This window comes from Cydia fagiglandana, chromosome 12 (assembly GCF_963556715.1).
Source record: "Cydia fagiglandana chromosome 12, ilCydFagi1.1, whole genome shotgun sequence".
Lineage (NCBI taxonomy): Eukaryota > Metazoa > Arthropoda > Insecta > Lepidoptera > Tortricidae > Cydia > Cydia fagiglandana.
This window is the reverse complement of record NC_085943.1, coordinates 11234854-11259792: the sequence shown is the minus strand read 5'-3', so window position 1 is coordinate 11259792 and position 24939 is coordinate 11234854. Positions and strand designations below refer to the sequence as shown.

General features: G+C 36.1%; 1 protein-coding gene across 1 annotated transcript in view; it reads right to left on the bottom strand.

The window, feature by feature from the left end:
• LOC134669661 (furin-like protease 2) overlaps positions 1–24752 on the bottom strand; it is a 337125-nt gene extending 312373 nt beyond the window's left edge. Inside the window, exon 1 of the mRNA XM_063527339.1 lies at positions 24462–24752. The gene's annotated coding sequence lies outside the window, so the exon portion shown is untranslated. The remainder of the gene's footprint in view (positions 1–24461) is intronic.
• Between the last annotated feature and the right edge of the window lie 187 nt (positions 24753–24939).

The following is a 24939-nucleotide window of genomic DNA, read 5'->3' as shown; positions in this document are numbered from 1 at the left end:
CTAATTGGCTATGCCACCAAGCTTGATTTAATGCCTTAGAATCGTTCGATAGCAGAAGGTGTCGCAGAAAGCAAACCGGGAGTGGAGCCTCAGGTGGCATGAGCTTTCTCTGCCGAAAATGTGAGAGGTCGTGCCTCTCACGCATCGGCCTCCACAGTCACCAAACCCGTTGTATGAACAGTAATGCATAAATCGTCTGCAATAGACGCAAAGGCCTGTGATGATGATAGACAGAGCATCTCATTACAATTAGCCCAAACACAGCTGTATCTACTTGGTTGCATTCCAGCGGAGTGGAGAAGACATGTGGATTACAACTAATGCTTTTGATTGATTCCCGTGCATCTCCTTTCACCTCCCCTCATTCTACACTGAGAGAAAAGTACAACAAAAATACACTTAGAGTTAAAAAAATAAACTTAATCCGGGGACAAGGAGAGTTAACTAATAGGAACAAATTGACTTTTGCAATTTCTATTAGTTCTTGCAATTTCTATTATCTGTTTGTTGAAATTATATTTGGGATTACTGAGCTGTTTGTAGAAATAAATAAACTTTACAGAAATAGTAAAACGTCCATGATTATTACTAAAACTTCATTTTTTCCCACAGTACAGAACTGTTTTTTAATTCCTGGTGATGATTTTTCTCTCAGTGTACTGCCTGGAGCATGCGGTGTGACCCGTGATGGCGTATGAGGCGCGGTTATCACATCAACTTTTGAACCTATTCCAGTCATTCATCAATTACCATGTTTAACTGCTCGACGCTCCAAAGAGCATGGTGGAGGCGGATTGCGAAATCCGAATCAACAATTGGGGAGAAGTAGCGCTGAATCGAGAGAAGTGGCGATGTATTGTGTCGGAGGCCAAGTCTCATTTTGGGTCGCTGAGCCTACGAAGCAAGTAAGTATGCATCACTGTATAATTGTATATCATGTGCCCAAAAGCGGCCGCCAAATCAAAAATCAGATTTATACTGGTCCGCAAAAAGCAAAGCGCTTGTTAAAACTTGTGAAACAGCCACCTTAACCGCCGTTCCAATGACCCACAGGAGGTAAATCCAGCATAATTGATTTAAAACGAGAATAAAACATTCAACCAATCACTAAGCGCTGTATCGCGTGACTATATAACTTACATAGTTTCCTTCAAAAGTAATAACGATAACTCTATCTCACAATAACAAGGCAATAAGAGGTCATGATTCTTGTACTAAAGTTTAGCGTTTCTATTGGAGGCAATTCTGTACACGAAGGCGTTTGACATTGAAGTAGTGCCTAAGTTTGATTACTTCCATTTTTATTTTATATCCCGATGATAGCAAGCAAGTGGAAGGCCTTGACGCGAAGCGGTCTCCGCTGCCTATGGACACTTGTAACGTTGTAGGAAAACATAAATAGGTTCTCATCATCTATTATCATCTCCGTTAATATACGTCTCTGTCAGCCCGCTCTTTTATACTTCTCGGATCGTCACGGATGTCTTAACTACGGCGATAAGCCGTAAAAACCATCCGTGATAGCGGGCTAGCTTACCACGTGTAATAACACAACTACGAGAACAAACAAAGTAAGTAAGTATGTATTACATTGATTTAAACGTAATTTGAAAGCATGTACAAGATCAAAATATCACGATATATCAATAAATGGAAGTTATATTATGTCCCGATTCGTTAAAATGTAAAGTGTGAACGTCTTGAGCGTAAATAAATTCCTCTGTGACCCTCATCTACTATAGAGTAAGTAAATTTTACAAACTCCAACAAACTGTAGGGTAAGCCATATATATGCTTACTTCATTATGTACTTATGATTGGACCCTCGGAAACCATCCTCTATAAACAAACTAAGCCGAAACTTCAGGACTTGCTATAATCTTCCCTTTTGTCAATATTATCAGTCAGGGCTTATGAAACTGCTTAGGTTATTATAAGCAATAATAATTTTACTTCAGTTTAATTGCCTAACTTACGGCTAAACAGCAAATAAATTGGATTCTCAGTGTAAAAAAACGATCGTAAAGTTTTAGTAGTTTTTTATCGGTTGCAATTTGTGTTTTATTACATACGGTTGTCAATTAGTTAACGTTTTGTTTCATATTAAATGATAAGTGTTTACCGCAACTTATCAATCTTATCATTAACTGTGCAAAATTGTTAATCGATTTTAACACACGCTTCAATATATTTAAAATTAAATATGTATTTTATTTATGAAGCAGAAGGCGTGAGAATTGACGAAGGTTTCGGAACGCAGCGGCCATGGCAGAGATCCCAAATTGTCGGTATTATCGCATGAGTTCCGTGAGAAAGACCTCTAAAATTAGCTATAGCTAGTTGATAAATAGCTTGAACCTGAACGCAGAACGTTCACTAAACGTCTTATACAGCAGCTGGCGTGTTATGGATAAAATAATAGTAATTTTTTAACACCGCTGATTGAAAAAGAGACGGTGTCATTGTCTTTCTGCTAAGTACAATCACCGTACTACATATCCCACCAAAAACATAAATGTAAAAAAGGAGAGCCAAGTTCAATACAAAAATTATGCTTGGCTGTGGGGCTCGCCGCAAAAAGAATGGAGATACAAGTTTTTTGTATGGGGACACCACTTATTTTTTGACTAAACTTTATTTTAATATAGCAAATATAATAATACATATATTGGGGTAGTTTCAAATATCTGCTTGTAACGGTTCCAGCGCTACAATAAAAAAATATTTTTTTGTATGGGGACCCCCCCTATTTTTTTACTTTTTTTTGTTTTTAGATTTTTTCCTACGCTTACACACAATAACCGAGCTGGATTCCAAATTTCATCCTTCTAGGTCATCTGGAAGTAGGTTAGGTTTAGGTACTTATATGTGAGTCACAATAAAAAATGTTTTTTTTGTATGGGGACCCCCCCTATTTTATAACTTTTTTTTATTTTTAGATTTTTTCCTACGCTTTCACACAATAACTGAGCTGGATTCCAAATTTCATCCTTCTAGGTCATCTGGAAGTAGGTTAGGTTTAGGTACTTATCTGTCAGTCCCAATAAAAAATGGTTTTTTGTATGGGGACCCCCCCTATTTTTAAACTTTGTTTTATTTTTAGATTTTTTCCTACGGTTACACACAATAACCGAGCTGGATTCCAAATTTCATCCTTCTAGGTCATCTGGAAGTAGGTTAGGTTTAGGTACTTATATGTCAGTCCCAATAAAAAGTGTTTTTTTTGTATGGGGACCCCCCCTATTTTTTAACTTTATTTTATTTTTAGATTTTTTCCTACGGTTACACACAATAACCAAGCTGGATTCCAAATTTCATCCTTCTAGGTCATCTGGAAGTAGGTTAGGTTTAGGTACTATAAGTCATAAGTCAGTCTTAAAATTTACGACTTTTTGACCTTCATACCTTTATAACCGTTTGAGCTAGCTTCATGAAATTTGGGCTTCTAGATATCCTTATGGATATAATTAAACACACGTAGTTTTATGTGTTTACGTCAAAGATGTTTTGAGTTATAGAAGGCTCAAAAGTGGCACCAAGTGGTTCGTGTAATATTACACTCGGCGCTGGCTAGCCAGTTCCTTTGCTTGAACTTGGCTTGACACGCTGCCGCGTGTCTAGATTTATTTGTCCTTACAGTGTGTGCGTGGCAATGACTAAAATAAACAAATAGCATGATGTGGCGGTCGGTCTTACTGTTTATACATGTTGCATCCTCAGATTTCCGACTTTTCTTACTTTATTTTGTTGATCACATGCCATTGGCACGCTGGTCATCCATTGAAACCTCCAGCCAGCACTTCTTAATATTTCCCATTCAGCCCAGGTGGCGGGGGCATATACATATGATACAGCGTTCATTTTCACGTGATGTTAGAAAGTAACGAATTCTATCATATTATACGCGACTACAGAACCACAGCTGATCAAACTACACTGGTATAAATAAATTCTCCCTTTCCTCCTAGAAGCCCAGTCTAGGTCTAGGTCAACCAATCAATCATTTATTGCACCATGGTAAAAACAAGGGTGTTACAACATTTATACAAGTACCTCATGGACCTGGATCGATGGATGAACAACAAGGTGGTTCGAGGTTCTAGCCAAGATCGTAAGGACCCGATGGATGGGGGCAGCGTACGACCATTAATTCCTTGATGAAGACAAAATCTTTTGTCTTATTTAATGATGGACGCTCATAAGGTCGCTTGTAACGCAACAATCTTGGCGAATATCTCAGATGATGTAATGTTAGTTAAACAAGCACGTGCATTCAGAGGATGACTACATAACTAAGCCTAAGCCAACACATAATACAGACATACCGTCGACACTGAACTTGACTATTCTTCCACCTTATTACAAGGGGTTAAGGTCTACTTACGGTAGTAAGTTATCCTGCGTACCGGTGATCATGTGCGTGTAGTAAACGCATCGCCGCGTCTAATCAATGCCTATTAAGAACGGTTACTTCCTTTTACATCAGTCAAAACTAAACTTTTTAGATGATTAATGTGAACTGTTCCGAATTAATAAAAACTGTGGAGTTTTTGATTAGTATGCATACGATTTGCAACGGAAGATAAAATTGAATTTCAGACTGGTTTTTCTCAGTTCAGTCAGAACAAAGAATGTCAACATTTATTAATGGTGGCAGCGTGAATTATAAATCTGACCAAGGGTGAACTGTACCATTTAAAACTCATTTAACAGTAAAAAAGTAAGGATAAAGTTGAGCAACCAACTATTGGATTGAGCTACTGGGGTGTCGATTGTTAATTTTGTTTACATATTCAGGAAAATTTGTTATTGTATTTGTGTTGTCTAATTTATGCTAGTACAGCCCCTAATAGAGTTACCTATATTTAATGGAGTAGGTAAGTACTTTTATACATCATGTAAACGAAAATCGCGAGAATATGGCCGCCCCGAATATTTATTACGAAACTTCTACGAGTGTCTTATAGCGGTGTAATTATTCAGCGCTACTACACCTAGTGAATGGAACAGGTGTAACTTACCAGAAACTTCCTTAATTTGTTGGCAACAAGGATTTGACAAAGAGAAATGAGCTCGCCTTAAGTGCCTACTATGGGTTATATCGCCTTCATAGATAACATCCCGTAGATTGTGACGGTTTGCCTTGACCTTGACAGCTCCGTCCTTATTACGGCAGACCAATGAAGCACGGCTGGACGTTGTGTAGGATGAAATACCTTGTAAGGACCATCAATCATCATACAAAAAAAGCCATCCGAATTTGAAATAAATAATCGAACAAAAATGGTTCAATTTAATTAGTAAGTAGTAGACGAACGTCGAACGTGGGCCTAATGAGAATAAACAAAACTGGGATAACTAATGAAGACGAATAGAAGAAAAGAAACAGCGATTTCTGGTTTGTAATATGTATATAGAAAAAGAAAAATCATCGCACAAGACTTAATACATAATAATGACAACAACCTATGCTTACACTTTGGAAATCAATTTTGATGATATATTTATGCGCGACAGATTACAAATGTGGAACTGAACTAAACTCTATTTATTTATTTCATTATAAACTAAGCGGCCGCACTCTTATGTTTGATTTACGTACACACACGTACGCGTCAATGCTTGGTGGCCGCGAATTCATATGATTTATCTAGTGAGTACTAGTCTGTGTCCAAGCTATACCGCCTCTCAACGCCTCCCAAGAAAATTAGGCCAGTCAGTTTAGATTCAACCAACGTGACAACAAAACGGATACAAATAACTTTTATGGGCTATTTGCAAGCAAGTTGTGTCATCAGAAAATCCCTTAAATCGGTGAGCGGAACGTAAATGGCCTATAACGGCTACGGACAGTTAAGGCCCTACGAGACAATAAAATAAAACCGAAATATGACAGTAACGCGATTTGTGGGAGTATAGGTCACAAATTTCTAACATTCTAACTGGTAACTGGACAGGAGGCTGTGCTACGCGAGGCAACAAGACCATACACAAGCGAACTAGATTGAAATTTATTTATTAATCACAAAACAGAAGGGCTACCGCGAGAATAGAAATACGCAAATTGCGTGTATCTTTCTCTTTTACTCCAATAAAGGCGTAATTAGAGTGACAGAGAAAAATTCCCGCAATTTGCGAACTTCGATTTTCGCGGTTATAGCCCAGGTTACACGCACACCGACGCTCTCATTATTGTATAAACGTGTAACCAAAAGGTAAGATACTCGAAAATTGCATGTAAGTGCCTTAGCGTTTATAAATTTTTATCCTTACTGCAGTCGTCATGCTTAGTCGCCATTTGCTTCCTTTAGTGAAATAAAAAAGACGTCCCGCCGAGACAATAAAAACCAAAATATGACAGCCTAACGATTTATCACAATTAAGTGGCAATTTATACTTCAACAGGTAATTTATTATCGTCGAAACTCGAGCGCTTAAAGGGGATAGATTAGTCAACGTCGATTGCTGGTGCACGGTGTATAAAGCAGTTTTAAAAAGGGACCATTTTAGAAGTGAAAACTTCTTTAGCGGCGCTGTGCATTTTTGTGATGGGGAAAAAATGTTAAACAGACAGATTGAAAAATTCGTAAGACGGACACGTGGCCTGATCGAAAAACTGTTACAATGTCATTGAGTTTTCACTTCTGCCGGCACTCCCGGAGTGCAACCCGTTGTTTTTTTCTTTAGATACAGTGGAAACTGGATAAGTGGAATCGCAAGGGACCGGCTGTTTAGTTCCGCTTATCCAGGTTTTCCATTTATCCAGTTTTCCACTTAACCAGGTTCAAATAAAACGTTTTTTCAGTTACAGAGGCTCTCGCTAACAGAGGTTGTGGGTGCTAGTAATGTCGCTTATAGAGGTCACGTATAGCATGGTCAACTAAAAGATCAAGACTTAAATAATCATCTTTTATTAAATATGTATGTATTAACAAAACATAGGTATGTAATCCTGACTTTAAAAAAAGCAATACTGTAAATAATCCACAGTACCTACTCGTATACAATTTTCAAAATTTCAAAAACAAAATCAATTAAACAAAATCACTCCTAATATTTACTTATGCAAGAGAAACCAGTATGGTTAAATAAATCAAAGTACCGATTGTACTTTAATGAAAAAAATCCGTCATTTTGGTTTGTTGACTTGAGTTACGTTTTACCACATTTCTTTTAATATCGAGAATATTGTCGAACACATTTTTGTAACGTAAAATTTTGAACAAATTTTATAACGCCGAGCTATTCCACTCATAGAGGTTTCGGAGACGGCTGCTTCCAGTTACAGAGGTAAAAATAAGAAATTTTCGAAAAAATGGATTCCGCTTATAGAGGTCCCAAAATTCCACTTATAGAGGTAATTCTTTGCCAAGGGACTGGAACCGAGAACTTGGGTCCACTTAAAGAGGTTTTCCACTAACCCAGGTTCCACTTATCCAGTTTCCACAATAAATTTTATCAAACCTGACGAAAAAAACGACGAAAAAAAAATCGACGCGAAAAGGAATTTATTGCCAAGTTTTACTTAGCCAGTCTATTACATTAGGTCGGTTGATCTCCAATGTGTTTTTAACGAATTGGTTCTTTGCGTTCGCTTACTTTAGCAATTTTGAGCGTGACGATGACGCAATTCTAATCAAGTTAAGTTTAGATTAAATATTAATTAAATTGGTGTAGCTGATTGCAAGCAAACGCTGCGTATATTAAATTACGGGTTCATTATATTGTAGGCTTTTTTAGGGTTCCGTAGCCAAATGGCAAAAAACGGAACCCTTATGGATTCGTCATGTCTGTCTGGCATATCGTTAAACGTGAAAACCTTTGACTCGTTCCCTGAGTCGACTGAGCCCCGCTAAGCGGGGCTCCTATTTCTGAGCAGTTTGCCCTTCGGGCATATGAAGCAACCTAACGAACCTATCCTACCTATATATTGGTTTAATGTGACTATCGTCAAGACATTACGATCTGCCTGATCTTGCGATCGGCTGACTTATACAAATATCAATATAAAGATTCAATAGTCTATTTTTTTAGAACCTTGACCTTGTTCGACTGATGATTTACTCTTGTCATATAATACTTAACATTTTTTTTAATACAGTTGCTCAAAAAGTGCTACTTTACGTAGCTGTTTAGCGTGCGGAAAGTTGGTTATCTCGAACTAGTGCTTTTTACTTTTCCAATTTTTTTAAATTTATACTTGTTCCAATTCACGACTACTTATTGATGAGTGTTAATATTAGTTTCCTTTAAACGTCGTAATCAGCATAAAAACCTACCGTTAATGTAAGAATACGAAAAATATTACATATTTCATATTTAATTACTTACCTCTTCATCATTATAACACGTTTATTTTTTAATATTCAATATTGAAAATTCCGTTCTTAATAAGTTGACTGAATGGAACGGAATAGCTGTCAAACGCCCATAGATATAATATACTTAAAGACGACGTCTAACCGAGCTGTCACTGTTACCACTTTTGTTTAGTGTACGATTAACAATGTTTTTCTTATTTTTTCGCAACTGTATTAAAAAACGTCGTTCGATACACGTGCGGAAATGTCATTCTTCACTCGTCCCGAGTCTTGCCACTCGCCTGCGGCTCGTGGCAAGATATCTCGGTACTCGTGAAGTAATGACATACCTTCCGCACTAGCATCGAAATGTACTATTTCTCCATAGCGTGCCAAATGCCTTACTTTAATAACTTAATTCAAGGAACGCGCCATGTAATTAACGCTCCAAAACAGAAGCACGAAACCCAATTCTCGGGACAAAGAAATGTAATACAGTTCCTATTCAAACGCGTGAAAAGTAGTCTTTTAATTCCTGGCTATACAAATCACGAGTAATGTAATTTTGTAACACAGACTACCACCGTAGACTGCGCATTTCTTAAAATGAAATTGAAATTATCTTAGTTTGCGATTTTGCGCTCCATCTGTTTCTCAGATTCCACCTCAGAGGGCCTAGCCGAAATGATAATTGTTGACAGAAAACGCCAATCGAAACTAAAATAATGTATGTTTTCATATGTCATGTCGAAATATTACTTTTCTCAAACATGCAATGAAATATTGATGTTATGTTCCTTATAATAGGCTGCGAAGTATGACGTTTCAGGTGCGGCTAGGACAAAAGGTCGTTAATGGAATTTCATACAAATCTTGCAGGCCTAGGCCGGCAAAGTCCTCTTTTTTAATTTTCATTTCACAGATATTTGTGACACAGCATCGTGGCATTTATCCATTAAAAATAATTGGCCAAGCACGAAGTCAAGACTACGGTGTTCAGAGCACCGTAGGTACGACACATCCCTAGGTGGTTTTAAGTTTGGATACTAATACTAATTTATCCCATAAGTAGGTACATTTTATTGACTAGGAAATAAGAAGGTAATGTCTGGGAGCTCTGGGACCTTGGAGTTTGGACTTTTATTAAAGTCCTCTGGGCTAGTATAGGTAATGTAGAAGTTACAAAGCTTCTACCTTAAGATATATTTTTTAGAGATTAAAGATTTTATTTACCACCTTGTCGGGTTGATTGTATATCCATACCAAATTACAGCTTTATAACACTAACAATCAACCTCATCTTGGAGGTGAAAAGAGGAAAAATCGTAAGTCCCATTTCGGCCAACCGAAATCAAGAACGTTTATATAATATAGGCCTAATACCATTTATCTAAAACGTTTGGTGAAGGCACATTTCTAGTAGAAACAAATTATTATGAATTTCTCTGTAATTTGTACAAACCGTTTCGTAAACTGACATTCCGCTAAACTGTTGTTTTTACATCTTACTAGCATCCATAACATATTTAAGTATGATATTCTTCCACTTGTCTGAACATTTTCATTATTATTGATTCTTTTTTGTGATAATGGCTTTTTCTGCCACGGCACTTTGCCAATTATTGATTCTTTCAAACACCAAAATAGTTGACAATTTAATATACGTCAGAGTTGACAGGCAACTTCGAGCATGAAAAACTAAATCCGTCAAAAATACTGGGTATACATACAACCTCATAATCTTTGATATAGACTGGGCAGGCACGACTCAAAAAGGAATAATATTACAATTAAGTCTGTGATTCGGCATTTCTCGGTTTTTGACGTTAGGCTTGTTTCTGACTCAAAATATAATTAACGTAAAGTATTAATCAATTTGCTCATGTTTCATATAAGTCACAGAAATAAGTACCTAATAATAAATGTCTAAGTTTTAGTACAAGTAGGGTAACTGCGTCAGGTTGCCGTCCAGTACCTGTTTCCGTCCACTTGGCGGAGTTGCTACAAAGAATTGCGTATAATTTGAATATAAACCTAACTTACCGGACAATTTTGGACTTATTGTACATCAGTTTATAAAAGTAAAAATATTTTAGTAGAACTGGAATTCATGAGTACCAAATCTTAACTGACATTTTTGTCACTCAAACAAGTTTGATCAAGATCGGCTTACTTTATATTTCGTCAACTTTACCTTTGTTTCCAAAAACTGTGAATTGTGAATTTTAATTTTTTTTTCGTAACAGAACAGTATCTAGTTGCTGCTCTCACCGATCGGTTCAAAAATATACATACTTTATACAATTAATACATAAAAGTAATGGTACTTAATGAAAAGGAATAGGTACTGTTTCGACGAATCAGATACTCTCAGTAAAATCTATAGGTAGATGACGCCATAGCTGTTAATAAATATTGAATGACTTTATTATCTCTATTCTATCGCTTTACTAACTCTATGTGCTCTAATGTGAAAAAAAAAACACAACGACAGTGAAGAACGGAATTCTTAATTTAAATTTGAACTGATAAACTCCAATAATAAATATGATTCTTACTGAGCACACTGCGATAGTCCATTGGTTGGAAAGCCCGTTCGAAATTTAAACTTATTTGCTTTATAATAAGGTTGCATTTTGCAGATCTTTTACTCTCTCATACTTATAGTAGGCTATTCAGAAAAAAAAATGCAATATCTCACAAAAGTAAGTAAGTAGAATTAAACTTTGTATCAAAGACATAAGTCATAAATTTCAATGTCAAAGTTTTAAGTAAGGATCTTTCTTACTAAATTACTTCTTAATATGAATGACCAGTGTAAGCATCAGTTAGCTAGCCCTAAGCAACCAAAGATCAGGCTGCAGTTTAAAAACTAATAAAGTTAGAGTTAACCTGATAATTTTCCCGCCGTCTCCATACTCGTTTTAGTAAGTTATTGACTGGTCAGCTGCCTGTTAGCTATAGTTTTCCCGAAAATCGCCAGGACAGAGGTGAAAATTTTTGTATGAAAACTTGCAACTTTAAATGCATTTTTTATCGAAACTATTGCATTCTAAAATGAAGTCAAAATCAGTCCATCGACTCAATTTTTTGCAAGCTTTCTAATGGTACCTCACACGATTCTTACAATTGAAAATAAAATTCAGCCTACCCCTCTTAACCCCTAAATTTCCCCCTAAAATCAGAAATAAGCAGTTGCGATTTATTCACAGTGTTAGTGATGGTACTTGCCATAACTATTCCAAATTTCAGGTACCTACATCAAACGGTCTTTGAGAAAAACGCATTTAACCGATTTGCAAGACCGAAGTGATCCCATAAGAGCACCGTGAACAAAGTTTTGTACGGTGCTCTAAAAATAGAGGCTGTATTTGCTTTATGGTTCGTAATGACACTGCCACTACGCCTATAAAAAAAAACAAAAAACAATGTTTGCTATAATTTGCAGTTTTATTTGTATAAAATCAACATGAACTTAATAAATAATACATTATTAATCAAATTCTATAATTTTAAATTATAAATTTAACTACACAAATAAAAACATTTAAAATATTTCATCTAAACGTTAGCGGTAAAAAGGTCTACTCAAACACGCGTAGTTATTTTTTTTAAATTGTTATGGAGGTAAAGTTGAAAAATTTTCATTCTGTTTTATTGGATTTATGATGCGTTGTTGATTTTTTTACTTTAATATGAGTTCCGACGAAATAATCAAATTAATATTACTTGTAATCGTAGGTGTTAGAATTGGCAGCGTAAGCAGAATTGATTTTAAATAACTTGCTGCCTTTGCCGCCAAGTCAAAGATGAAGTATGTATATGGTTGCTTATGGCAATTTTATTATTTGAGAAACTAAGAAAAATGGCTTACAGTTTATTAGAAACAGTTTTGTGGCATATTTTAAATGAATGTAACTGCAAATTCGTCAACACTGTGGAAATTATACTTATTTACTCCATGCATAAAGCAACGATGTATGTGAAACATGATATCAACATGAAAGACTATGTAAACTTATGTGACGAAAACGACAGTCAGACGGATACAAGGTGAAAAAATCAAAGATACATGAAGAAATACGGGTAGTAAAAATACACGACTCGTGTAAAACATACGCGTGATAATGATATAGGTACGTGTTGGTTATATTTTGGGTGTAGTTTACTTTTAGTTTTTTCTATAAATAAAACTTGGGTTTCGTGGATTTTTTATTTTATTTATTTCATTGCATGTTTGAGAAAAGCACTATATATACCTCGGCGGGAAATGGGGTTGCCCGCGCTCAGACCTATCCGGCCTCGCTTCGCTCGGCCGTCTATATGTCTTCGGCCGGCAACCCCTTTCGTCCCGGCCTTTGTAGTAATGTACTTTTTTTTTGGCTTTAGGCAGTAATAAGGGGTGCTCAATGATCTCAAAATTAAGCAAGTTACGAGTACATTTCTATGAATGTACGGGTGAATTGAAAAAAAACAGCGTAGTTATGGGAGCTGCACAGCTCCTTAACTACATATATATCTATATATATAAATGCAAGTGTCCCGACTGACTGACTGACTGACTGACTGACTGACTGACTGACTGACTGACTGACTGACTGACTGATTCATCAACGCAGAGCCGAAACTATAAAAGATAGAAAGTTGAAATTTGCACACTAGATTACATTTATAAAGTGTACAAGAGATAAGAAGCGATTTTGAGAAATTCAACCCCTAAGGGGGTTAAAAAGGGGATGAAAGTTTGTATGGGGTTCAAGTTTTATTTTAAGCTAGGAATTTGAAACTTCGTAAAAAGATATATTATTAAAATACAAGAAAACTGATTTCAGCGTTTTTGAAAATTCATCCCCTAAGGTGGTGAAAAAGGGGTTGAAAGTTTGTATGGATATCAAAATTTTTTTCGAACGCGGAACTTGAATCTTTGTATTTGGGGATATTATTAAAAGACAGGAAAAGTAATTTCAGCGTTTTGTAAAATTCATCCCCTAACAGGGTTAAAAAGGGGTTGAAAATTTGAATCCACTACAAATGCTTTGAAACTTCTTAGAGAGGCGTAATAGCTAATTACAAAAAAAAGTAATTGCAACGTTTTTGGAAATTCAACCCCGAAGGGGGTTAAAAAGGGGAAGAAAGTTCGTCTTGGGGTGCAAATTTTATTTTAAGCTAGGAACTTGAAACTATGCAAAAAGGGATTAAATAAAATTACAAGAAAACTAATTTCAGCGTTTTTGAAAATTCATCCCCTAAGGTGGTGAAAAAGGGGTTGAAAGTTTGTAAGGATATCAAAAAATTTTTCGAACGCGGGACTTGAATCTTTGTATTTGGGGATTTTATTAAAAGACAGGAAAAGTAATTTCAGCGTTTTGTAAAATTCATCCCCTAAGAGTGTTAAAAAGGGGTTGAAAGTTTGAATCCATTACAAATGCTTTGAAACTTCTTAAAAAGGCAAAATAGGTGATTACAAAAAAAAGCGATTGCAACGTTTTTGGAAATTCAACCCCTAAGGGGGTTAAAAAGGGGATGAAAGTTCGTCTTGGGGTGCAAATTTTATTTTAAGCTAGGAACTTGAAACTTTGCAAAAAGGGATTAAATTAAATTACAAGAAAACTAATTTCAGCGTTTTTGAAAATTCATCCCTTAAGGTGGTGAAAAAGGGGTTGAAAGTTTGTAAGGATATCAAAATATTTTTCAAACGCGGGACTTGAATCTTTGTATTTGGGGATATTATTAAAAGACAGGAAAAGTAATTTCAGCGTTTTGTAAAATTCATCCCCTAAGAGTGTTAAAAAGGGGTTGAAAGTTTGAATCCATTACAAATGCTTTGAAACTTCTTAAAAAGGCATAATAGCTGATTACAAAAAAAAAGCGATTGCAACGTTTTTGGAAATTCAACCCCTAAGGGGGTTAAAAAGGGGATGAAAGTTCGTCTTGGGGTGCAAATTTTATTTTAAGCTAGGAACTTGAAACTTTGCAAAAAGGTATTAAATTAAATTAGGGTTTACTCGGGTAATTCCGAATGTCGAAAACTGTCGGATAATTCCGAAAAGAGACTTTTATTATGATAGAATTTAGGGTGATTTTCATCTGATTTTCGGAATTATCCGACATTCGGTATTACCCGAATACACCTTACTGACAAGAAAACTAAATTCAGCGTTTTTGAAAATTCATCCCCTAACGTGGTGCAAAAGGAGTTGAAAGTTTGTATGAATATCAAACATTTTTTTTTCAAGCTTTCAAGCTAGGAATTTCAAACTTGGTAAAAGGGCATTAACATTATATTAAAAGTTTGTATTATAAAGTTTGCATCGATGAAAATGATAGGTACTCAAGATGTAAAATGTTCAAGATAAGAGTCCACGCGGACGAAGTCGCGGGCAACAGCTAGTACAATATATTTTCGCTGCGACACTATTAAGCTTTCAATACATACCATTTGCTCCATCTAATACATAATCTGCGCCCTATCGCCTGATCACAAGACATTAATCATGTTTATTTTGACAGTATTAATTTATTCACATACCTCTAATGAAATTCTACTCTACTGTATCGGAGTCAAATTACCCACATGAATGAGTTTTGGAATAAAGCTGAACTGAATCGATCAACGTGCTCTTTCTTACTGCACGCATGATTTTTTTTTTATGAAATTTGAACTTTATCAGCTGTTAATAGAGTTGAATATCATATCCGCCATATCTTTAGGCTTCGTATGCAATAAAGGGTTAATAGTTAATGGGTAAAGGATGACAATGTCAGGGCAATGATATGTGCAACGGTAATTCCTATGGAATTATCTGTTTTAAGTGCACCCTTCTAAGAATAAGGTAGTCTCCACTCAACATGATAGAGCAAGAACTGATATGTCATTAGGTAAGCTGTTTTCGCTACGGAGGGGATACTTTGTGTCGTCGTATCAAAGTGATTGGTACCGTAATGTTACTTAACATTATACCATGCCAACCGTGTCTGAAATGTTAGCTACCTTTCATATGCGTGTGGTGCTCAAAAATTGTGGGTTAAATTCTCGGTAGAGCAGAAAAAAATGCAAAAATAAAACTAACCATTTGGTCTGAATCCTTATCGACCTTACCGTACAGTCACCATCAGATATATCTGAGCGGTCAAGGCGCTCACAAATATCTATACACGCCTCTATTGTCAGGGCGTTAGAGTGCGTGTTCAGATATTGTGAACACCTTGGCGACTGTACACAGACAAGAGGTTAATCTATCTATCTAACAGTGATGATAATAATTTCAACTGAAATGGTTAATATTAACGTAATTAACGCTAATTAATCATTAGGGTTGAAATTATTTATACCAATTCCGTTAACACTATTCCGCTGCATCAAAAATGCTGGAAAATGTACGATCATTGCTAATAACTTTAAACGAGCAATCTTGTTTATTTATTTCGGGGATCTCGGAAACTGCTCTAAAGATTTCGATGAAATTTGCTATATGGGGGTTTTCTGGGGCGAAAAATCGATCTAGCTAGCTCTTCCCTCTGAGAAAACGCGCATTTTTGAGTTTTTATATGTTTTCTGAGCAAAGCTCGGTCTCCCAGATATTCGTAATAATGGAAGTGAGGCGACCATTTATTAGGAATAAAAAGTAGGCGGCTGTTTTGTAGAGAATTTACCAGCCACGCTAGATGCTGATATGTATGTATGTATTTACTTTATTGTACATAGAAATATAAACACGAAAAACACAGTTACAGAGTCAATTAAATACAACAAAGGCGAACTTATCCCTGAATGGGATCTGGGATGGGATGGGATGGGATATGTTGGTAGATAATACCTACCTACTCAGGGAGTATTCGGTACACTGACATTTCTTCAATAAAACGACATTTCTTCTACTTGCTGGACTTATTCAAGCAATTTTTTTTGACATCGACACAACATTTTTTCCATCCGAGTAATATGACCAGAATACACACAAAAAAAATGAAAACGGGTTACATTACACTTGACTGACCTGACTATCAACCTTAAGAATTTAAACCTTAAGTTTGAAGGTTCGCTCGGCAAGGTCAACCGTTCACAGCTCGCTTAACCGAGCTTACACATCCGCCTTTTAAATGCAACCAGAGACAATAGAATAACAGACTGGTAGCATCCAGACATAGACTAGGAATCTTCTAGACGGAGCTTAGAGCAATTATTTCATGAAATGCTGCCAAAAATACAGGGGTGCGGGGGACGAGATGAGCGAGTCCCGTGCCGTGATTGGTCCGTTCAAAAACACCTGCGCGTCATACAAAGACACTTGATCGAAAATGATGTAAAATTAATACCGTATATTTGTGGCAGAGGGGGTATGCTATGTCTGGAGGATTCCTAGCCTATGCCTCCAGTAAAACTATCGTTTTTCATTGCTATTGTACTGGCTATTGACGTAATGACGATTAATATTGTGAGGTGTCATGTATTTTGTAAGGCGTTTTGACTTATTACACATAGGTCGGTGAACTCGACATTTGCCGCGTTAGCGCAATTCATAGAAATAACGAGAAACGCGTATGTGGATTGATAGTTGTTTCTATTTACTTGTCTATGATGCAATACTAGACTAGTTAGATATTACATAATTTTCATACCAGGCCGGCGAACAAGTTCTGAAGGCAACGAGATTGAATACTCAGATGTCATCGATACATTATGCTCTAATAAATATATCTTGTATTACGGTATAATACGTATTTTACAGACCGATATAAAACTAGGTTATTAGGGAAACGTAATAAAAGGAGTTTATTAATAACAATAACTCAGGAATCATTAAACTTGTTATATCCGTCAAGTTTGTTCTATAATTACAAATTATTGTATCAGTGGTGGTGCGTCCATAGAACTCTATCTTTTCGCTCGTCGTATATAATTTATTTGCCAGATTTAAAAAACGGATAAATAACATTATACTATCAATTTTATATCTTAAATAAAATATTAGGCGTCGCCGAACCAACAAGATCTGAATCTGCGAAGAAATGTAGGCGTTTAAAATCCGAGAGGCGTTTTGAATTTATTAAGGACTCATTCCCCGAACGAAAATATTTTAACGATGGCATTTAAAGTAGATTAATTATCAAAAATATCTACTATAATAACATTCATCATCTCAGCCATAAGACGTCCACTGCTGAACATAGGCCTCCCCCTTGGACATCCATTCGTACCGGTTGGAAGCCACCCGCATCCAGCGTCTTCCGGCGGCTTTAACAAGGTCGTCCGTCCATCTTGTGGGTGGACGTCCTACGCTGCGTTTGCTAGTCCGTGGTCTCCACTCGGAGCACTTTTCGACCCCATCGGCCATCTTCTCTGCGCGCAATGCGCAATTATAATAACATTAATATTTTATAAATATAAAATAAGCATAATAAATAATAAGCTTTATAGTATTAGATTCTAAGATGAGGCGATCAAAATAATCTGCATAATATGCTCTTACATGTGATTAGATCATTTTGAACACCTCGCTTCCGGCATAGTACGAGTAACTTATCTGAATCCCACATTCATTCTCAGATGTTAGCACCAAGTTATTTGTTACCACTGTTACCAGCTGGGATTTTTTTGCTCAATCACCACTGGAAAGAACCCTGTTACATTATCATTACGTGGTTGCTAATTGCGGGATATCTTATTACAACACAGACAATTTACAAACAAGTATGGAATGTAAGTAAACACGTATCAAATAAATCCGATGAGGTGAAGATTGGTTCTCGCTGAAATAAAAATAAATATCACATTAATAATAATCATTAGGTTTTTTATAATGTGTTTATAATTTTTATTATTGTTTTGTATGTGTTTTTATATTTTACTTTTATATTCATATTATATTTAACCTAACTTAAGAAGAAAAATAAATAAAGAAAATAATCACATTGATAAAGATGTAACAAATAGATTTATTTCAACATTTAAACTTACCGGAAGAATTTGCTACATGTACGGAAATTTAAGTTGAAGCATGAAGGATTAGGTAAATAATTGGGAGAAAATTACATGCCTTTGTGCCCGATACCGCAAGTTTCAAAGCCTTCCAACTAATATCGAGTCGTGTTCTGTTCGTGTGTGTTCGTGAGTATGTTCTAGAGCTAATCAATCAAAATATCACATCTGGCCAATGTTAAAAAATCAAAATCAAATGTGGCGGCGGGTGCGGCTTACGGGGGATGTCAAAATAACGGCATATAAAATGTATGGCTATGATGGTCTTTGGGCTAGAACGCTAGAATTTATAGGTATACGTACAGTCACCTGCAATAATATGTTACACAACGAAGGCCGCAATAATATCTTATTTGTAGAGCCATAAGAGCGCGTCACATAATTTTGCGGCCTTCGAAGAGTAACATATTATTGCAGGTGACTATACGTCGCTCAGACACAGTCAAAAGCGAGAAGAACTTCAATCCTAACTGTACGAGTCTAATGCAGATCATTCAACTTTGTAGTACAATGCCTTTTGACGTTTTTGGACGAGCCTTCACTAGTCTTTCACGGATAATTGGTGCCATTGCCGTGTAATAGTATAGTGCTTTCAGCTTTCAGCACTTCACCTTTTGTGGTGCGAGTCTCTGTCTACAAAATGTTGTACATACTTAGTAAAGATTTACTGCCCGATTCGAACTTTCAGATACGTCAATTAATAGATCTAGAAACGATTAATATGGATTAGATGTGTCAATGTCAAAAGTGCCCGATTCGAACTTTCCGATTCGTCTATTATTTAATGGATCTAGAAACGATTATGGATTAGATGTGTCAGTGTCAAAAGTGACGTTTTTGTTTGAAGATGTGTCAGTGTCAAAAATGACGTTTTTATTTGAAGAAACGTCACATTTCACACTGACATATCTAAACCATATCGTTTCTATTTAGATCTATTGATTGACGTATCTTAAAGTTCGGATCGATCCGTCAGTCATACGAGTATTACGAATCGATATATATTTTTTGTAATTTGATGACGAATGAACTACCGAACATTTTTTTAGGAAAGGTATAATGTTCTACACATTATTATGCTAAAACGAATTAATAGAAAATGTTTAAATTAGTTCTACAAGACAGCGAATAGGTATGCGAAGAGTGATCTTAACGAATGCCTTAAGATTGTAAAACAAGAGAAACGCATTTCACAACTCGAGTTAACAACATCCCGGTTATTTCAATACAATTTAAAAACAACAACTTTCCAAACCACATTACCTTTAGCCTTTGTGGAATAACAACTTTATTTCGCGTAAAGAAGAGCTTCTTTCGCAATTAGACTTTGGAATAAGATACGAGTTTAAAAACATGGAACAATTTACCGGCGAATGGTTTTCTATAAAACAGTAGTTCTTTAATTGGACAGGTAATGGGACCGCTTGCTTATGTAATAGCCTCACGACTGAATGGTTTATAGGTGGAACTGCGGCGTACGGTCGCGCGGTTTATTGTTAAATATACTATTCTAAATTGATTGCTATTAGACGTACAGTTAACTATTTGGAACTCTAATAGACCGCCGTAGAACCATTAAGAACAGTTAAATAAAATCGCAAGGAATCTCTTTCTGTTTGTTAATGTAAATTGGTTTTAAATTAGTTCCAATTGGTTAACCTTAACAACTACAGAATAAATGTAAAATCAGCGTAGTAGCAACCACTCTCACTAGCATAGAAAAGGTATACGAGTAAGTTTTATGAAAGTGAGCCAGCGACAATGGAGACGCTTTTGCTCGCACTTTTAGAACAAGAAAACACTTTATACTTCTACTTTGTTAAAAAGTTAGAATGTCCCTATAAAGTGTCGACGCTAAAATCTGTTTGTCTCCCTCATTTAGCAAGTCGAAGAGCGATAGACATTCGTCGCAGCCGCCGCGTCGCCGGCGTGTGTCGTTCTGTCAAGAAAAATATTCCAATTACTTAATGAACGCGAGCGAGTAGAACTCTCAGGCAAACCAGTGAAACCACGCTCTCCGATTACACATTATTGTTAATCATTTCGGGGTCTGATACGCTGGATGGACCGAGACCTAGACTCAAACGGGATTACGCAAGCAGTTGGAACTCACATCCAGCCATCGAAAAACTTCAGCTATACAAGTGCATTGGCTCGGAAAGTTCGAGGTTCTTTACGAAATTTGTCCCACATAACGCATTTTTCGTCGATTCATTGGGTTGCGGGCGGACGTAACGACCTTTTCGGCAACTTTGTTTTAGGAAAAGGTCAAGAAAACAATGTAATTATAGGAACGCAGGACACTTTCTGAAGCCTAAATAAATGATGCGCAGTGTTTGTTATCTTTTAAATGTCAATTGTACACTATCGTAACTTGACATTTTATAAAATAGGGATTAAAAGTCTGTGAATAAAAAAAACGTTAACGTAAGTAGTCTTCATGTAATCTCATTTTAATAAGCTGGGCTAAAAATAATACTTATCTACGGTTCATCAAATTAATTGTTTAAGTTCTTTACGCCTACGACAAAACCAATTAAAATGAAAATTATCTTTCATTAATAAAGTTCTAATTTTTTTGTTAGCATAAGCTGGCCCTTCACCGTCCAAAAATAACTCTGAGAATGTCAAGTTGATCACTTCTGAAGCCATCGAGAATTCTGGCAAATTCTATTACATCCATCCGATTAAGGGATAGGGAAGCTGACGTCATCCGTAGGTTCGATTTAGGTTAATGTAAACATTCAGTATTACGGGACGCCCACCTATGTTTGCCCTTATCAACACTCATCTACGTTTAGCCTACAGGCTACACAGACAGATTACGTCAAACAATACGCTAGAGCTTACGTCAAAACTGCGCAAAATAGAGTCGTTCACTACTTAACTATGTATGGTGTATTTACCTTGCAGGAGACTGTTCCTGATGAATATCAAATTTGGAGAAAAAGTAACCTTTTTATCTTATCAGCCGATACACCCACACAGACATAATATCAAGTGACGTCGTGACGTGACACACGTGTCACGGGGCGTGTCACGGGGAGAGAAACTATCCGTCTCTTTGTAGATAATTTCGGTTAAGGGGTCATCCATTAATTACATCACACGTTTAGGGGGAGGGAGGGGGTCAAGAAAATGTGACATATTGTGACATGGGGGAGGGGGGAAGCACAAACTTTGTGACGTCACTTTAACTTCATCAGTAACCGAAAATTTATTTAAATTATTTTATACGCTGTACATTTAAATAACAAGTTTTTAAAACGATAATCGTTTTTATTCGTTTAATTTTCTTTCTTAAGTACTTTTAGGTTATAAAATTACTAATATTTATATCGTCAAAAATATTTTGATAAAATATTAATAATACTTAGGTACTTACTTAATTCCATTTTGCGATTTCGTAGAAAAAATGTGACGTCACACTAGGGGGGAGGCGTTTGCCAAATGTGACCAAGTGTGACAAGGAGGGGGGAGGGGTCAAAAAATTTAGAAATTCGTGTGACGTAATTAATGGATGACCCCTAATCTGAGGAAGGATACTCATTCGTGCGCAAAATTTAAAAATCTCTCTGATAATTGCGTGCGATTTGCGGCAATTGGTTCATCAAACGAATTCGGTGCTCTTACTTAGCCAGCAATCTATCTAAATCTATATATCTAAAATCGCACGCCAATTGCTGCAACGTCGGTTGAAGCCTTAATTAATACTCAGCTAACCACTACTGCCTTAATCTTGAATTACAACATAACTATTATCTTATAATCACAGCCTTTATTACGTCTAATCATCTACAATGACAAAGTAGGCAAGGTAAATATGTACTTACATAAATATCGATATGTATATGAAGTAAAAAATGTAGTAACTAAACTAGTAAGTACGTTTTTTATACCTTTAACGATAAGCGTTATTATTACAATAATTAGTTTAATAGGTGCTAAACATGCTTATCGTAATTTTCTCAATGGTTGTCGTTTTTCCCGCAGTTAACAACAACGTTAAACGAGAACCGTATTTAATCAACTTTTTAAGTTTAGTTTCATACGCTATTTAGATTGGTTTTAATTACTTTTAATTAGGTAATAATGAGATTAACGCGTAAAGGTTTAAACCCCACAGCTCGTAGTTGGAGAGCCAGTAACGCTCGTCAGATGTATAAACGCAAAAAAAGTTCATATTCTACACAAATACTTCAGTTTAAAAGTGAATCCGTACTTCTCGCCTAGGTACCATTGCCCACATTGTTAACTGTACACCGGTGGACCTTATGCCTTTTGTAATAAGGTCCACCGATGTACAGTTAGGAGTGTTGCTGTTTGTACGCTACAAAATATATTTTCATTGTTTGAGGCCTAGTGCTCATGATCACAACTAATAGACCTAAAAAACTTCCACAGCTAAATAGAACAAGAAAACTTGTACAGTTAACAATCCATAGTGAAAGAGGTTAGTTTGTTTTTTCGTTTCAAGATGTTTTGATTGCGATGGGAACGTGATAACGTGAATGCATGGCATTGAATCCATTGTGCTTGTGAGAGACTCTCAACAGTCTCGATGAAGAATGGAACCCTATAATTTAGTCAATTAGTCATAGATTTTATTTCCTATTCCACTGGTTACAAATGGGGCTGGAACGCCCTGTCTGTGACTGCGGGCAGACCAGGCCATCAATCGTCACATCAGTCTGAAATGTTCCCTTTCTGTCCACTGTGACTCTGTGAATCCTGTCAGAAGAAGCAGGTGCGATAGTTTTTAGTGTTCCATACAAGACTTTGTTCACGGAACACTTATGGGATCACTTCGGTCTCGCATATTACTTATTTTTTGTAGGGTAATTTAATCCAGTCACATGTATATACGCCATAAAAATGGTTTTCTTAAATATATAATCTTCGTATTCTAATACTATCTACCAATAGCTTTAGTTTTGTAAATAAATGCAGTAGCCGAACCGCTCATGAGAAATATAATCTACTAATTATAAGTCATAAAAATAAATATCTATAGCAATAGTTTTAAGGAAAAATCAAGTTATAATTATGTTATTAAAGTACTGCTGTTTACAACATAAGTATTATTTTCTACTGCTGTTTGTCATTTTCCTTAAACTTCTAAACATTATAAGCACATTACAAATTCTCTTTATGAGGACCTATACATATTAATACCACCATAATTGTACTAGTTACGAGAAGAAAGTCAATACAAATACACTGTAAACTCCATATAACATCACTCGATATAACAATTCACTCCCTATAACGTCAACAATTGTTGGTTATAGTTGCTTTACTTTCATATTAATATCTCTCTATAGTGTCAAAAATGTCCGGTCTTTTGAGTGCTGCTATATAGAGTTTACACTGTATTTTAAATAACAATATGCTTACTGCGGCACAAAATCACAAATATATAGAACATCAAGAGGTCCAAATAAGTTGTGTTCATTATTCATTAGAAAACATATTTACGAGTAAATTTATCTCATTGTGAGCATACAATCTAAGGATTGTAACAGCATAAATGCTATTGTAAAACAGGAACAATGTTATATATTAACCTTGATAATATTTTATAATTGCGTGTAGCCAATCAATGTTTAGATACTACAAAGTAAATATTCCTGTCTGTCGCACCATTTGGAAAGCCAAAACTAGAGCAGGCCAAATATTGGTGTGAAACAATGTTCAATGATCTTAGTGGAGTCAGGTATGTAGGGTAGATTCATTTCAATTATTCCATTAGCAGTAGGTAGTTAGGATTAAGACTAGATATTTCTGTTACAATTAGAAAAAAAAACATAATGTGATGTGTTATGTTTTGCTATGAGTTCGAGTGAATAAAACGTATATTCGCGGTGCGCGGGTACGCTAGACCTAATATCCTGTTGGGCATTACTTCCTCGATATCAAGAGCAAACAACTTTCGCCGCTCTCTGGCCTCCAGCGCGCTGCCGCTGCAGATTTGCGCACGCGCGGCCGGACGCACCGTGTGGCTAACTCGTACGCAGCTCCACCATCACAATCAGCGTTTCTTTAACATTACGCAAGCCTTGAAACACGCCTTGTACACATTTCGATCAGCGCCAATTATTATTGTTTCACCAGCCACGTAACTACCCAAACTGCACTATCAGCGCGTAAACCTATTCTTAATCATAACAGGAAACACTCACCTTTTCAGCTATCGGTCCCAATCCGAAAAAAATATCAAAAACCGTCACTCACAAGTAACACTAAACACAAAATTATTCACCTCTTGACATCTGACATGGTTCAAAGAAATTCAATGGTAATATCACAATTTTATTGCACCGTTAAAAACTACGAAGTAAAGCGTAGTTATAAAAATAATAATAATTAACAAAAACTAGGCAAAACGATCACAAAAATAGTTTTACAAAACATAAACACCATCCACATTTGACAGCAGCGATGAAACTGAACTGACACTTGTCCGTAGTTGCCAACTGCTTCACTCAGCTATCGCTTCATCGCCCCCACTTTTTGATAGTGCCAACCTGCGAAGATCATTGCAATATTTTCAATACATGAGTTGAATGAGGTTTTGGGTAGAAAATACCTACTGGAATATTTTAAAATTATATTATTAATAAAATACAGTGTTTTTCAGTACCAAAAAACTCACTTAAA